General features: G+C 45.3%; 1 protein-coding gene across 22 annotated transcripts in view; it reads right to left on the bottom strand.

The window, feature by feature from the left end:
• ptprsa (protein tyrosine phosphatase receptor type Sa) overlaps nt 1-15,851 on the bottom strand; it is a 159,377-nt gene extending 143,526 nt beyond the window's left edge. For all 22 annotated transcript variants that reach the window (XM_029000494.1, XM_029000507.1, XM_029000497.1 and 19 more), the window contains exon 1: nt 15,582-15,851. The gene's annotated coding sequence lies outside the window, so the exon portion shown is untranslated. The remainder of the gene's footprint in view (nt 1-15,581) is intronic.
• Between the last annotated feature and the right edge of the window lie 404 nt (nt 15,852-16,255).

Genomic DNA, 16,255 nt, shown 5'->3' with positions numbered 1-16,255 from the left:
GTCCTTCATTAAAACGCACAAATGTAAATAAGATATTGATGCGCCTGGAACGCACTTCAGAAGACTGGTTGCGTGGGCCTGCGATGGCGTGACCTTGAGCGTGTGCTGGGCTTTGCTGTGTTTCCTGTAACCCAAGCATGTTTCCTTTCTGTGGCCACTAGTGACTTTGCACAATCACCTTTGACCCGAGGATGACTCCTTCTGAGAATTCTGTCAAAATGAGACATCCAGTGGTTCTAAGCGGGACCATTACAAGCCAAGCCAATTTGAACCCTGGTTTGAACATCAAATGCTGAAACACCTGGAGTGACCTCTTAAACACGCTGACCCTCAGTTTATTTGCAGATGAAATATTTTATTGGGGCAGACAGGACACTTTGCCTCTGGAGGAAAAAAAACATGTTCTCGTTGGAGAAGGGAGACCTTAACTGACCCCCTCCGCTTTCCACAAGGCCAATTGTCATTCTGCTCCTTGGGCGCTCCTGGAAACCTCTGGACTGCATAAGATGCATGCAGCAGGGCAAGCCAGAGTTCGCTACCCCAGAAAAATGCACGCCACGGGCTGTCATCATTTTTTCCATCCCTGCTTAAACATGACAAGAAGGCCAGTAACAAGCGGCCATTTGTCACGGCCCTTTAAGCACCACAAAGGAGAGGCTACAGTGAAATATGTCCCAGTCAATATGGTGACACAACATTTAGCTTTGGTGCCGTGACCTTCCATCTCTCGCCTTGGCCCTGGAGCTGAGTGGCCGATGCTGTCGGCTCCATCTTGGCTACGTTTCTGGGAGTGCACCCACCCTTTTCTTTGTTCTTTTTTTTATGTTGTGCTCTACATCTTGTCTTTAAATCAGACGCTAACGTCATCAGATGGCTGGCTTGCTGGTTAGCTGTATCCGCTGGAGCCCTTTTTCCAGTCAAAGTGAAAAGATGTACTGTGTACATTTATGTACAGTGTTAGATGTTAGCAATTATTTCGACCAACCTTGTTAGAGCCATTAGTACTAATGACTTAAAGTAGTGATTAAAATACAGACCTACAGCAGCTTCTTTTTCCCATTGCAGGGAAAAAAACAAGTAGCTTCGAACAGCAGGAGGACGGGTCGAATGTTCCGAGGAGAGGAAAAGAGAGGAGCAGCTCCAGCACTTGACATCTTGAGAACATGCTCCCCTCCTGCTCTCTCTCTCTCTCTCTCTCGTCTATGGGAACATAATGGCGCCTCTAAATTATTAATCACCAGACAACAAGGAGTCAGAATAACTCGGAATTATGTGATGGAAGGTCAAACCAGAAACTCAAAACTCCGCCCCACCCGCCTCCAAAGCTAATAAGAATGCACCAATTACTTCTCTGTGTAAAGCAAATTTAACTTTAAAAATATAGATATATATGTATATATACAGATGTATAGGTTTTATGACAGAATGGTTACAAAAAGTCACATGTATAACTGCTAGTTACCTACAGTACTCTTTATTGTAATATTACGGTACACTGAAGCTCCATTTAGACTCAGTCACTCAGATCCTTCATGTACCAGTTTGGAAAGGGACTGAAGGCAAAATGGTTTGAATAGTTGGAGACTGAATGAAGCAAACCATTATATATCACAAACCTTTATGACTGACACGGTAATGCAGGATGGAGCCTCAAGGTTTGTAAGGCATATTGGTTTCAACAATAGACAGGCAGAGAAGGAGAGAGAGAGAGAGAGAGAGAAATCTCCAGGCCAAAAGTCTGTCAATGCTGCGGCCCCTCTCACATTTCCCATGCCAACCAGGGTCGAGACATCAATCAAGGCCCTCAGGTTACAAGGCCTCCAGTTAAGGAAAGAGCTAAAGGGCCGAAGACTGATGACTTTCCGCTTGGTCACTTTTGTACGAAGTACAGTGGGGTGTTCATCAAAATGTTTCAAAGAAATAAGTGAAAATCGTTGCTTCTATATTCCTACCTATGATCATGAAGCATATGGTCCCATTGGTAGTTTCATGCAGATGTTTCATAAAGCTACAAAACGCTTCCAGCATCCATGTCCTTCCTCCTGACCGCAACGAGCCACACCAGCACTCGAAATCGAACGGAAGTGCTGTACCCACATCACGTTTCATTATTTAGCAAGAGTTACATTCAGAGGTTACAGGATCAGCCCCCATGGAGCATTATTAGGTTAAGTATGTTGGTAAATTCTGGAACATGACAACTTGATGGGTTCACTGGTTAACCAGCATACCGTCCTTAAAACCCACAATGCAGACATCCAAAAAAATGAAATAAAAGGAAATGAAAACATTCAGCATTCAGGCCAGCGGAGGTGAAAAATGACAGTGATGTATGTAAATGACAGAGGCACCTGCAATGACCTGCACACCTGCCACTCCCACCCCGGTTCTGACGGCACTGATTTAATTTGCGGCGTGCTAATTGGACGCTGACCTATAGCTGAAACGCTTAAAACATGGCCTGACTTTTTGATTGGATTAAATAACGAGCCTGGAGTAACCGTCCCCCGGCTCTAATGAGAAACTCCTGCGTAATGTACGTTTTAATTACTTATTAATGCTCATGCTTGGATTGGACTATGGTCTGAATTCATTGTTAGTTTTTTCCACCCATATCCTAAAAACGATGTCTGCTGATGGCTTTTTGTGACTTGTACCTCTTCATTCGGTGCAGGCAAGGGACGCGGGGGACATTATCTTAAGGCACCGCAAGATACGTCAATCGACCCTCAGCTTCCGCCTCCCTCTAATGCACCGACTCTGCCATAAATCAATCCGGGCTCAAATTATGACAACCTCATAATTTGTGTTCAGCGCCGAGCAGCGGGGGTGCAATCAAGCTTTAAATAAGGCAGCACTCAGACTGACCACAGCAGGATGCGCAAAACATGAACAGGAAGGCGGCACCTACAGGGCGGTTAGTGTGTGCGGGCGGGTGCCCATGTCTGGGTGGATGGAGCTAGATGAGGGGAGTCCATTATTCTGGGTGATGCATGGTTGCAGGGTGCACAAATGAAACCTGTCACAACAAGGCTAATGATGTCAGACACAGTTTATCTTTGGGTGGGGTGTGGGGGTAAAAATGCCAGTCCTCTGCTGGTTATGGCATATGCCGTTCCATAGCATCTAACCACACACACACATAATTTCAGAAAGTGTCAAAAAATTTTTTTCAAATATTATACATGATTTTCTCTTTCCCTGTACTTGTCAATTTAAAGAGATCTCAGTGTTCCCATTCACCATCACCATCACATTCCTGCTGGTAATGGACTGAACCAACATTAATTCATTCAGTACGGCTTTTAATGTTGTTCCCGAAAGACAATCTGTAATGCAAGAATGCTGGATACTATGTAAAAGTACATAACAGATCATACAGAATTTCTTTTTTTAGGGTTTCATCCTTATTAATATTCATGAAACACAGGTGGAAAACTGCTGTCTAAAATCTTGCACATATAGTTTCAGATAGACCAGTGCCAATAACACCAATGCCATATAAATTGCTGCTAATCATTTTTAAAAGGGGGAAACATCACAGCAAAAAGGTCCAGTGTTAGGACAGAACAATGGTGACATATTTTATGTGCATGTCTAGCAATAAAGGCAATATAAAAAGGTGCTCAGAAAAAATATGGCAATGTATGAAAGCAGTAATTTACATTCTAATTTCAAATACCGTGGTGTAAGTAGTATCTATCGGTGCAAGTACCATCTTCTGAAATCTGACAATACATCCATCATTTAACCTATTTATGAATAACGTCAATTAGAAATAAATTTTAAAGAAATTTAATGAAATAAGTAAAAATTGCAATCACATTCTGACTTAACCCTATACTCTCCCCTGGGAGTCCGAATTTATTTAAATGCAACGTCAAACTGAAATGTATTTCTTAACAAGAGCCACAAATGCACTCTTTTACAGCAGGTAACGGTGACAGGCCATTCCATTACAAATCATTATAAATCTTGCCTGATTGCAACAGTTTGCAAAAATAACTGAACGATGTGAAACAACACAGTGTCCTGCAAAGCTCACAGAGCAGACGGCACAAGACACTTCAAACACAGCAGGAGAAGGCAGCACCAATGCAGGAGTTGGGGCCCGTGAGCAGGTTTGATCTATGGCGGGCGTTTGATCAGGAGATGCACTTCGGGCAGAGAGTGCAGAAAATGGATTGCCTCCCAGCTTTTATACACAAACCATAAATTTGTCAAAAGAAAAAGACACGGTGATCGCGGAGTCAAGGCTTTGGCACGCCACAAATAAAACGCCACCGCTGGGCTCATCTATTGCACTGTCAGGCCACTACCGAGGCTCCCTGCTCATGACAATATGCAAATATACGGCGTACGGGGACAGGCTCTGATTTACAGCGAGCACACCACGGGCCACATCCCTGTTTATCAGTGCAGGTCGTATCAAGCGGATCGCTGTGTCCAAACCCGGTCTGAAGAAAAACGAGCAGCGCAGGGAATTTCATTCCGTTTCACTTCTGAAACCATCTAGCCCTTACTAATTGAGGTTTGGGACGTTTTGGCAGCTCTGAACCAAATGCCACCCACAGCGCAGTTATTGATAAGGCTGAAACTCCTCCCCTTAGCTCCTCCCCACAACCCCTCTCGGGCCTCTTGCCTGTTTTTAACCTACAATTACATTTACATTTACAGCATATATCAGACGCCCTTATCCACAGCGACTTACGGTGGTTACAGGGACAGTCCCCCCCTGGAGCAATTTAGGGTTAAGTGTCTTGCTCAGGGACACAATGGCAGTAAGTGGGATTTGAACCTGGATCTTCTGGTTCGTAGGCGAGTGTGTTTCCCACTAGGCTACTACCACCCTCTACCACCTGTGTTATACATCCAGACTCTTCTTCTTATTTTACTGATATTTTTATAGCTGCAGCATCTCCCTACTCTGCCACTTCCTACCGCTCCTCTTTCCTCATCATTCCACCCACTCATTCATCCGATTCTTTTTCTCTTTAAGCTACTTCAATCACTTGTCCACCCTCTCGTGTTTCCTGCCAGTAGAACTGTCTCGAAATGATTGTTGATAACATTTACATGTCTGGCTGCGTTTCCTGACCCTCGGTGGGACGAGAACCTCCAGCTCACATCGACACGTCCCGAGAAGCAATGACAGCAGCGATCTTCTAAAGATGGCAGGGCCATACCGGTGCGCCGAAGAATCATTTAACATCTCTCTGATGTTGATAATTGCTTCCAGGAACAAAGCTAGCGCCGGCGCGCCGGTTTACTGCGTAAGGCACCAGGGGTCTCAGCCACGGCACCTGGGGTGGACACTGCGTGTGTGAGTGTGTGAGTGTGTGGGGGGGGTGTTAGATTATCGTGTGCGCGAGTTGAAAACAGGAAAGCTGCCGCTTTGTCCGCCGTGCCGCCATTTGTCATTCCTTGTGTGCATTTCCTAATTAAAAGCGCGCGTTCAGAAGTGCTTCAGAGCCCGCGCCTGCGGGGACACGAAGTGGAGGAGACTCGACAGGCACTAAGCCACGGGGGGAAACGCAGGCGCGATAAAGTCAAGGAGAAAAGAGAGGGGAGTCAGGAAAAGAGGGGGCGCATGGGCGTCTGTGCTTTTTTTTTTTTTTTTTTTTTGCTTTTATGGTCGAGAAAGAGAAGATGAGAAGACTTTAGAGCGGTGGTTCTCAAGTTATGGGGCGTCGGGAGAAAATCTGCAAAGAAACTGAATCTTTTTCGCATGTGAGGAATACATAAATAATCATGCAAATCGGTTCAATCAGACCTGGGAACCATCACCATACACAGCTCTTTATTATTCAACCATAAATACGTGACCCAAAGACATGGTAGTAGCCTAGTGGGTAACACACTCGCCTATGAACCAGAAGACCCAGGTTCAAATCCCACTTACTACCATTGTGTCCCTGAGCAAGACACTTAACCCTAAGTTGCTCCAGGGAGACTGTCCCTGTAAATACTGATTGTAAGTCGCTCTGGATAAGGGCGTCTGATAAATGCCATAAATGTAAATGTAAATGTAAATGAATTCTGACAGACAAGCAGGTCATCTTAGTGGCACCGTTCAGACCAGGGGTGCAGAGTGTGTGGGTGTCTCAAGCTCGAACAAAGAAAACACATTGGACCATTCACCCATTTACTTAACTGTGTTATGGCGACAATCTTTCCCACACAACTACAAGGTTCGATCAGTACGATAAAGTTACTTATTATAATTGTACACATACATTTTATTGGGAACAAAACACATCAACTTTTGTCTTCTAACAGCATGCTACTTTTACGAAAAAAAATGCCACATTGCCACCTGTCAGAGAAACAAATTCAAATGCTTCAGTCACTGGAATAGATCATTACAACCCAGCCACTGGTGGTGCATGTGACCGCGGCCCAAAGTCCAGGTAATTGGGGAGGGTTGCGTCAGGAAGGGCGTCCGGAGAGCCAGACCAGCTGATTCGCCGTGGCCAAAGGATGGTGACAAGTCCAGTGACTCCATATGCTGCATTTAAAAAGATGTCCATCCCCGTGAGGGTTCCCTCTGGTTAGGACAGGAATTAAAAAGCAGTGTAAACCAGCCCGCAAGCACCTACTGTAGCTGGGGGTATGCAAATATACACCCTGCACGCCCGACAGAGCACGTTCCCTCCAAGCAAACGTCTCTCTCCGTTCTGCCATCTCCCTCTTTCTGACAGCTGTCCAGCAGAAGATCCGGCCAACTGACCGAAGAATCAATTGTGCAAAACAAACAAGAGAAGAGAGCAGAAAGAACGAGCTCACAGTGCTTCCTGTTCGAAAAAGCAGATGTTCAGAGACCCAGGGACCTCCGGGATTTATCACTGGACTGAGACCTGAGCAAACTCCAGTCGTGACCTGGTCGGACAAAAATTTTTGCCTTTGCGGATACAAGACACAACATGAAGCTCATGGACAAGAGCCACTATCTTGTTTGCCTTTAGTCTCCCATCAGGGGTGGCCAGAGGGGGTCAACCGTCTCATCCTCCCCCCACCATCCTTGGCATCCACCTGCATGACCTCTATCACCACATCCATGAACCTCCTACTAGACGTTCCTCTTTTCCTCCTGCCTGGCAGCTCCATCCTCAGCATCCTTCTCCCAACCTACTCAGTGTCTTTCCTCTGTACGTGTCCAAACCAATGCATCCAAACCTAAACCTCTAATGCCCTTGTCCTGCGTTCTGGACCGGTGTTTGTATTGTGCGTCTGTGTGGCTGTACCAGTCACTGAGGGTCATTGTATGTATTCTCAAGTCCACGTCTATGTACCTTGTACCATGTACTGTCCTTGTACCATAAACTCTGTCCATCCTTGTCACCAAATATAAGCATCTTTAACTCTGCCATCTGCACCTCCAGGACCAGAGCCACTGTGCTGAACTAATTAATTTAGTTCTATGGAAATAAAAACTGTTTTTTGTTCTGTATGGGTTCAGGTATTGACTGTAAAAAGCATGGCTGGCATGTCATCTGTTGACAGTGAAGTAACCACAGGTCCAGCGCCCCTGCTGGCTGGCTGTGGCATAGTTCTTAGCTTTGTCCATCCCCATGTGAAAATGCCAATTTGTCTTCTAATATGTGCTGAATTCTAGTTCTAAAACATGAACATGTTTGTTCTGATAATGTCATGTATCCACACTTTGCTGGAATAAGGGGACAGGGACGTTCCTCCACACTCAACATAGTAGAGTTTACAGTAAATGGTTACAAAAATGAAATTATACTTGAATCTTAGTGAAATATGACAAGGATTTTATCTTTTATCTGTTCTCATAAAACAATTTTTTCCCAGTTTTGACTGTGGGAAAGCTGGATGCTATCCCAGCAATCTTTGGGTTCAAGGCAAGAACCACCCTTGGCCAAGGTGCAATTCCACTGCAGGCTGGACGCACGCACATTGGCACCATAGCCAATTGAGAATTGGCATTTACCCCCAACTCTCCAGGCTCCACACAGAGAGCCAGCACTGCATGTTCACGAACGCACTGCCCCCAAAGTCAATCCACGGGTTTACTAATCAGGCAGAGGAAAATACGTAAAACCCAATAATCAATACCACCAATACCTACAATAACTCTGCAGGTCATTGGCTGGGCAAAGCATTGCTCAGTTCTAATTAAACTGAAACCTCACGAAAGGCCCTCTTACCACGACACTGATAACAGCGACTCGCTTTCTCCGCCAAAATGTCAAGAGCACGTGGCGAAGAACAGCTGGTCAGCGTTCACTCTTAATCAGAAATCTGGATTCCCTCTCACGCATGTCTGTCTGTATCGGGGCTCCAGGAAGGACTTGAGATAAATGATACAGGAGCCCTGGCCGATAAAGGGAAATGGGAATCGTGTAGCTTCGTTTTGGAAGATAAGGCTGGCAATATGGAGGGCGAATATCAGGCCGAGCGGATGCCACAACGTGGCATTTAGCCACGCTTGTTATGAAACATCAAGCGGGAGGGAGGGGAGGACAAAAAAGAACAAATTACAGGAGAAAACAAGAAGAACAGGCCGTCTGGCCACATTCCAATTCACCAGGGCTCGATGCTCAGAGATCCAAGCTTCCTTGATCAATAATGGTTGATGTCTTTCACAAAGGCCAAGGGGCGTCCATCTCCCTCCCCTTCACCTCCCTCCCGGCTCTGACAGGTTTCTCTCCTGCACAGGGTGAGGAACAAGTCTCCATCCGAGCCCCGATGAATCGTTTATGGGCCCTGCGCGGCCGAACACACAGTATAAAAGGATTATTCCTGAAGGGATCAATGCCTGGCTATAAGAATTTTATTACACCCGCCAGAAGAAATGCATAGCGCGGGGTCGCAGGTACTAATTCAGCATAAGTCCAGGCTATACAAATCAGGGCAATACATTACCTTATATGATGCGCATGCACACTGGGCCAGTGGCGCTTAGGTGGAACATGAATATTAAATATCGATTCTTCACTATTGATTGAGGGATAAATAACGCCACCGGTACATCTCAGCAGTGACACGTGGACTCTGCAGTAATATTTAACTGAGATTAAAGTACACACACATCTAGTAATAATATTGAGCCAATGGCTGCCAATCAATGCGTAGAATACCACCCTGTATGTTAGACTAGATATAACTGCAGGTAATGAATGGGCATGGCATCTTTACAGTATGTCACGGTTGTCTCTGGCTGGGATGAATTTTGCATCCATGTCAAAGGTCAGACCCACACAGGAAGTAAACAAAACACAGCTGTCTTAATTGGGTTAAATTTATTCTAACACGTTACATACTTCGAAATTCATTGCAACAAATTAATTTCTCACTCACTCATGTTCCATAACAGCTTAGTCCTACTCAGGACCAAATAAACACACACACACACACACATCTTTTTTCTTCAAAGATTCAGATACAATGTTCAAGGAACACTGAACAATTCATAATTGAATGCTTCTTCACAGTCTAGATAATTAACAGGTGTGGACATATAATGTGTGCAACATTTTCATTAACTACATGTACAGCAATATAATTGATGAGGTATAGAGTATGAGGCAAAAAAATATGAGAACAGTAGCAGCATTACACAAAATGTCTGTGCAACGTGGCGGTGTGAGAGGGATCAGTGCAAAAATAAGTAAAAGTGTCAGTGTAGGAGTTCCATATGTCATTACAGACTAGTGTGAAGGGTAGGGTAAAATGTTAGACTAGAGGAAAAAAAAAAAAGTGAAGTGACTGTCACATGTGAAACACAGCAGCACAGCACACACAGTGAAATTTGTCCTCTGCATTTAAACCATCACCCTGAGTGAGCAGTGGGCAGCCATGACAGGCGCCCGGGGAGCGGTGTGTGGGGGCCCACACATTCAAAACCCTAATAAATTACATGAGTAGGTTGTATATACTTGTTATCATGTTATTCTTTGAATGCAGATAATAAAGCATACTTGACTTTTTTTATAAACCAAGTGCACATGTTCAAGCCTGTTCACTGGGTTTCAGTAATATCTCAATACAAACTACCCTCAGAATAACAAAAAATCCTCAAGAGGTCTCTTCTGCACATTGAGCTGAAATGTCAAGTGGTCGTAAAGGTCTCCTGACTGTTTCCTGTCCTTCAGAGAGTTCTGTCAGTTGGGATATTTCTTGTCAAGAGTCAGGGATACATAGATAAGGTCTTGGTCTTTGAATTATTAGTCCTACTATAAGGTCACGTTGAGCGTATACTGGACCCATTACCAGAAAACTCGATTTTGCTCCCGTGCGTCAGTCAATCTGCAGCTTTGCGCCCCAGGCTCCGGACTACTGACCACTGGCTGCCTGGCATGGTCTCTGCATGCGTGGCATGTTCATCAGAATTACCTGACGTGGTTCTCTCACCTGGCTCAGGCCCAGCTGCATCCAGCAGGGTATCTACGCCTTGTCTGAATAATGCATGGACAACATCAAGACGAATAGGAATCATTCATAGCAGTTACGGCACTTAATAAACTCGAAGCTAGAAGATGCACAGATATTTTCTTTGATGTCCAAACACATTAACCTCACTAGAACTCACAGGGTGAGGTGGTCACATTTTCACAAGGCTTTTATATATATTTATGGGAAAAAAAACAGTAGGATTTGTCAGCCTGCCCGAGTTACAACCCCAAGGGGCCATGTGGCACAACCCAATCAGTGGAAGTCTTAGATAAACCTCATGACAGACGTTTCAGAGTCTCTCTTCGTCCGTGAGGAGAATAATGCGGGGAGGATAATCTTCACCTCCACTCCCACAGAACCTCGAACAGCATCTGCTTGCTCATGTCCCCTATCCCCCATGGTGTGCAGTCCCAAGCAGCCTCATTAAGCAGAGCAGAGTTGGAGGTCAGAGGTCAAATGTTGTACGCAACAGGACTTGACTTGTCTGTCGTGGTGTTATTACAAAAAGACAAGTAAAAAGATATATAAATAAAAATCACAATAGATTCTCATTTCATTTCCCCACCCCCATGTTCTGCACTGCCCATAGAATTATTTAGTATATACACTCCCCAAAGTGCCTCCTACACATGCAGAGCCACTACAGCAGGAACAGAGGCAATTAATACCTAGACCAGGTAAATGATCTTAAAGCCTTGCTTCAAATCAAAGAAAACTCTCATATCCATTAAAGTGAAGCTTTAAAGCAGCCCCTTTCATGTTCCGCTAATCACACTGAGTCTCTCTCTCGCTCTCATTGTCAAGGCTCAGAAAAGCATCATATTACAGCAGTCATGGTAAATGGTAATTATTGCCCATCACCGGTTCTGAATGGCCCCTGTTCTCAGCGTTGGCACAGTTCAGTTTTGACTGCTGAAAAACAGCTTTTCAGTTTCAACGTTGAGTCTTTAATCCGCCATGTTACTAAACATGACAATGCGTCATGCATCAGCATCAGCTAGCCCTCAGAAGGATCACGATATTCCAAACTTTAAAACTCACCTCTACACGGTCATATAAAACAACGAGAGACCATTTCCACGTGTGGGAAAATGGCAGCGGACCTTGTTTAACCCCATCAGCGGAACACTCCTGACATTCATTTTCTTTTTCATATCGCACTGTGCACCATCTCTCGGCCACACACCTTCAACAGGCCGTTCTTGTGGGACCCGGAGAAGCCCGAGGGCAGCCGTTTCCAGATGAAGAGCTTCTACTTGATTGCCTCCAAGGACGAATGGCGACTGCATGCACCCTTCATTTCGAAGGGCAGGAACATATACTGATTAAATATCGATATTGCATAAATCACTTCAATTCTGTGAGTTTGAACATACCGAAGAAGCACTGCATTTCTCAGGACAAGATTCCAGAATGAACAAGGTCAAGGGTTGGTGTTCTTATTCTCAGAATTATTTATAGATAATGTTACAAGAACCTTGCTGCTCAGACTAGGCCATGTTTGGGGGAATTCACTTCATAACTTGACATGCATCCAGTCTTGGGGGCTTTGCATCTAACCCAATAAATCCTCAGCATCTCATCCATGCCTTCTCAAACAGGGAACAAAATCTGTCTCTCATATTCATTTCTGGGAAAAGAGATCAAGCATTGAGTAGATTTTTAATGGAGCTTTTAACAGGACATTTTTAGAAAAGAATGTGAACTTTAAAGTTTAATGAACTATGATTTGGACAAGGGTCCTTTAAAAACCATGACAAAGGCCTGCGACCTGAAGATTTAAGGACATTCTTTGAGAAAAACGCCACTTGAGCAAAAGAACAATGAACTACAGCTGCTTTCGGTAGCCAAAACAGAAGTTATTATTTTTGGCCCTATGCTCAGATTCATAGTCTAATTATGAAAAACAGCCCAATTCGTTCCTATTTCTGTATTTTATAACCATTCCCTTTCCATTTACTTTTACAATTACAGCATTCATCAGACTGCCTTATCCAGAGAGACTTACAATCAGTAGTTACAGGGACAGTCCCCCCTGGAGAATTAAGGGAGGGTTTAATGTCTTGCTCACAATGGTAGTAAGTGGGGTTTGAACCTGGGTCTTCTGGTTTATAGGCAAGTACTTGCAAACTGCTACTTGCTACTCAACTGATTTGCTGGAACTGTATGTCCTTCCTAGTTTGACTGGTGATATTATTTCAAAGGAAATAATAGTAGTTTTGTCTGAATTCGCTGGCTTTAAAAAATATATTTTTAAAAAGCATTTCTGTGAATGCAATTATGGACATATTTTGACATTACCGTCTCCCAAACTAGACTTTTAAATTCCTCAGTAGCTGCGAAACATTGGAGGTGAAGAAAAGAAAGGCCGAAGGAGACAGTGTGTTTATCTGGATATGACGACTAACAAGCGCTTGCTGAATAATTAGGGCTCCCGTTCTTATGCTCATATTATTACACTGAGCTTCCGCAGCGTTACCGCAGACTGGAAAGGTGAAGGCCACTTCTGAATCCTGCCGCGCGAGCGACAGAAGATCGTTCTTCTAAACCAGCGGATGACTTCAGCCAGGGTTCCTTCCATCACAGTCATCCCGTACGCAGCAAGCGTTGAGCACGCAGCACAGATCTAGATTCATTTCCTGTGGAGCCAGACAGAGAGTCTGGGGTTCAACACGTATCCGCCGTGAGTGTCAAGTTTATGTGGGAACACCGGTTCAACGGGGTACGCATCATAAAGCACGTTAAGGTCATTAACTCCTAGGTAAGAGGTCGTCCTGTGCTGGACCAGACTGAAGCAGCAGCATCTGAGCACAGGAGGGTGGGTCCACAGATCTCCTCCTTTGGCCACGAACAAAAGGCTTAAGCGTTTTTGGAAAATATGTTGCAAGTGCTGACGGTACAAGGAGCAGATTTGTGGAAGTGAAAGACAATTTTGTTTAAGCACAATGAGAGCCGGAGCAGTAAATCGGTGTAATGTTGCAGAGGCGGCCATGAAAGAGAACTAGACTCAGTGTAGGCCTATGAATTATTTCCATGATCCGGTCTGTTGAACTTGCAGTTCGAGTCAACAGGTCAGCTAACTTTTGCTCACTCAAGTCATTACATTCTATTACTCTGTAATTACACTGTAATTAAACCTTCACACTTAACACTGGCTAAAAAAACAAATAAAAAAACTCAAAGACAACTCAAAGATGCTCTGAAACAATAAAGGGAACATAATGCACGAAAAAAAAAATGCAACATTCATACTGGTCCATACCAGTTAAATTAGTTAATCAAAGTTACCATTAATGAGATCACGATATTAAACCATTATTTACAATTTTAAATTATACAGGTTTAGTCACAATGCTAAGGCCTTATCTAGGTCTCAAACTAATTCATTTATTTCTAAAAATCAGACTTGCAAACACAGATGACCTGCATATTATCTGTAAAACAACACAGTGACGCCTCACACACAGTGCCATCAATAAAATTTCACTGTGTTCAATTTTGAGTGAATATCACTTAAATGAGACAGTCTATGCAAACAGGACTTGCATCCACTTTAGGTGCCTTTGCATCTAACACAATCATTTTTTTAAATGAATCCTTTAAATGATTATTTTTAATAATAATGTATTTAAAAAAACACATTCAAGGCCAGCAGCAAAATCTGCTTTGTTCCTTTCTCGGGCCTGACAGATTTCATACACTATTGCTTAAAAGCCCATAACCAGCATGAACACAACTGGGCATGGCACACAACAACTACCCAGAAGCCCACTCAACCCGCGCACGGCACTCTGGGTAGTGTCCAGGGGCGCAACAGGAAGAGCCTACCTTGTTCGTTCAGCATATGTTTCGGTATCCGTTTAAACTACTGTGGAAAAACGGTCATTTTTTATTTAAGCCGGGGGGCGGGGAACCCCGAGAAAGTGCCGCGCCCCGTGGGTGCTCCCGACACCGGCACCTGTCCCGAAGCGCAGCATAATAAAATTAATACGTTCCCGTTATACGATACATTGGCCTAATCCGATCAATCATAATTTCTGGTGCCTTTCATGTCATGAATTATTATTATTTCTTTTTTACATAATAAACGTAGTTGAGGCGTGGTCGGGGTGGCAGGGGAGATTCTGCATCCCACATGCACCCCACTTCACAGCCTCTTTCGCCACTCGGGCGTAATAGGACATTCTAATACACAGTCGCGTCGAGACCAGGCCACGTTACATTATTACGATCTGGCACCGCGGATCGTTCCCCGAGATCGTAAAAAAACGGAATGGGGTGGGGGGGGGCATAACTGCATTACCGCGGACGCCGGAGGAGAAGAGAATGAATGAAGCCACCCTCTCCAACAGCCCCGAACCCCCGGAACGATCACGCTGATTCGTTTCATTTTACGTATTAGACTTAAAAAAAAGGCAAAGTAACGGGCCGCTCGCCGTCATATTATCCCGGGATGTTAAAGAGCGCGCGTTCGACGCCGTGTCCCCAGGTGGACCGGATGGAGACCAGGACTCGAACCCCAATCTCGTACCTTAGACCCCGCAAAGTACCAAATAGACATCCTTGGCCTCCGTGTCTCGGCCTGAGGTTTTAAAAAAAAGACCATTCGGTCGCCGTGAAATAATAATCGGCGGGGAGGACGCTGGCGACGTCGCTCGGCGAAGTGACATAAGTTGCTTTATGACGGCGTGTAATAGAGTCTCACACCAAACTTATTAACGCCGAACGCGAAAGTAGACGACGCGGGGCTGATTTATATTTCAGAATGATAATAATCCTTCAGCCGCACGCCGTCGCCGCCGATCCGAAGCTGACGTGCGCGCCACGTTTAAAACTGCCACGTTAGAACGCGACGCAGGGACGCAAAACAACACCCCCCCCCAAAAAAAACCGCGAATAAGAAGACGTGGCAGGTGTAATTTCCTCCAAGCACGTGGACGGCGGGCAACTTCCTCCGCGCTGCGGTAACCGGTGCGGGGCCGGCGTCTCGGACCAGACCAACCCACGAGAAGAAGGGGGAAAAAAAAGTGTTAAAACGCTGGACGTCGCCATCCCGAGGGAAACCCGATCGTCCGGTCATCCGATCTCCGAACCGCGTGTAAGTCACAGCGGGAGAACGAACCGTTTCCAGCATCCGCGGTCGCGAAACAACTTGTTCCTACCTGTGACAACGGCGGCCGGGGTCCTTTTTTTAATTTTACTCCCGTGCGCGCAAAACGCACCCTTCACATCTTCTTGGCAAAAATAAAGGGACAAGGAGAGTGGTTGTAATCCCGGGAGATTGAGCGGCGCATCAAATCCAGAAAGTAGCCGGAATGAAAGGTTTAAATCCCCCGACAGCGGCCGGTGCGCGGTGCGCGGTGCGCGGCGCTCGGTGCGGTGCGTGCGGCAGCGCTGGACGCTTCTCAGCCCGCGTCGTGAAGCCACAGCTGGCAGCGGCGGAGGCTGGAGGCTGGAGGGTGATGTCATGGACACGCCCACATTTCCTGCCTCTCCCCCCGCCCCCTCGCGCGCGCGCTCCGCACTCACCGGCGCCACGCCCCTTTCCTCGGCGTGATGAAGTCATAGTCCGGCCCACGTCTCACGGCCACGCCCAGTGGGCTCCTCAGCATCCTTCACGCCGGATTGGATGGAGTGAGGAGCCAATGCGAGAGAGGAACTAATCAGAACCTTCCCACTATACAGTGTCTTAAAGGGAAGGTACTAGTTCTATACATCATTCATACAAGATGCTCACAACATTTAAATACATTTTAAAAATTGCAGAGAATACATATACTTCATCATGAAGGAAATTAAGGTATCCAGGAGCTATATAGAGCACCCACATATATAT

This window comes from Denticeps clupeoides, chromosome 13 (assembly GCF_900700375.1).
Source record: "Denticeps clupeoides chromosome 13, fDenClu1.1, whole genome shotgun sequence".
NCBI classification, from domain to species: domain Eukaryota; kingdom Metazoa; phylum Chordata; class Actinopteri; order Clupeiformes; family Denticipitidae; genus Denticeps; species Denticeps clupeoides.
The sequence above is the reverse complement of the archived record's forward strand: the minus strand, read 5'-3'. Positions and strand labels throughout refer to the sequence as shown.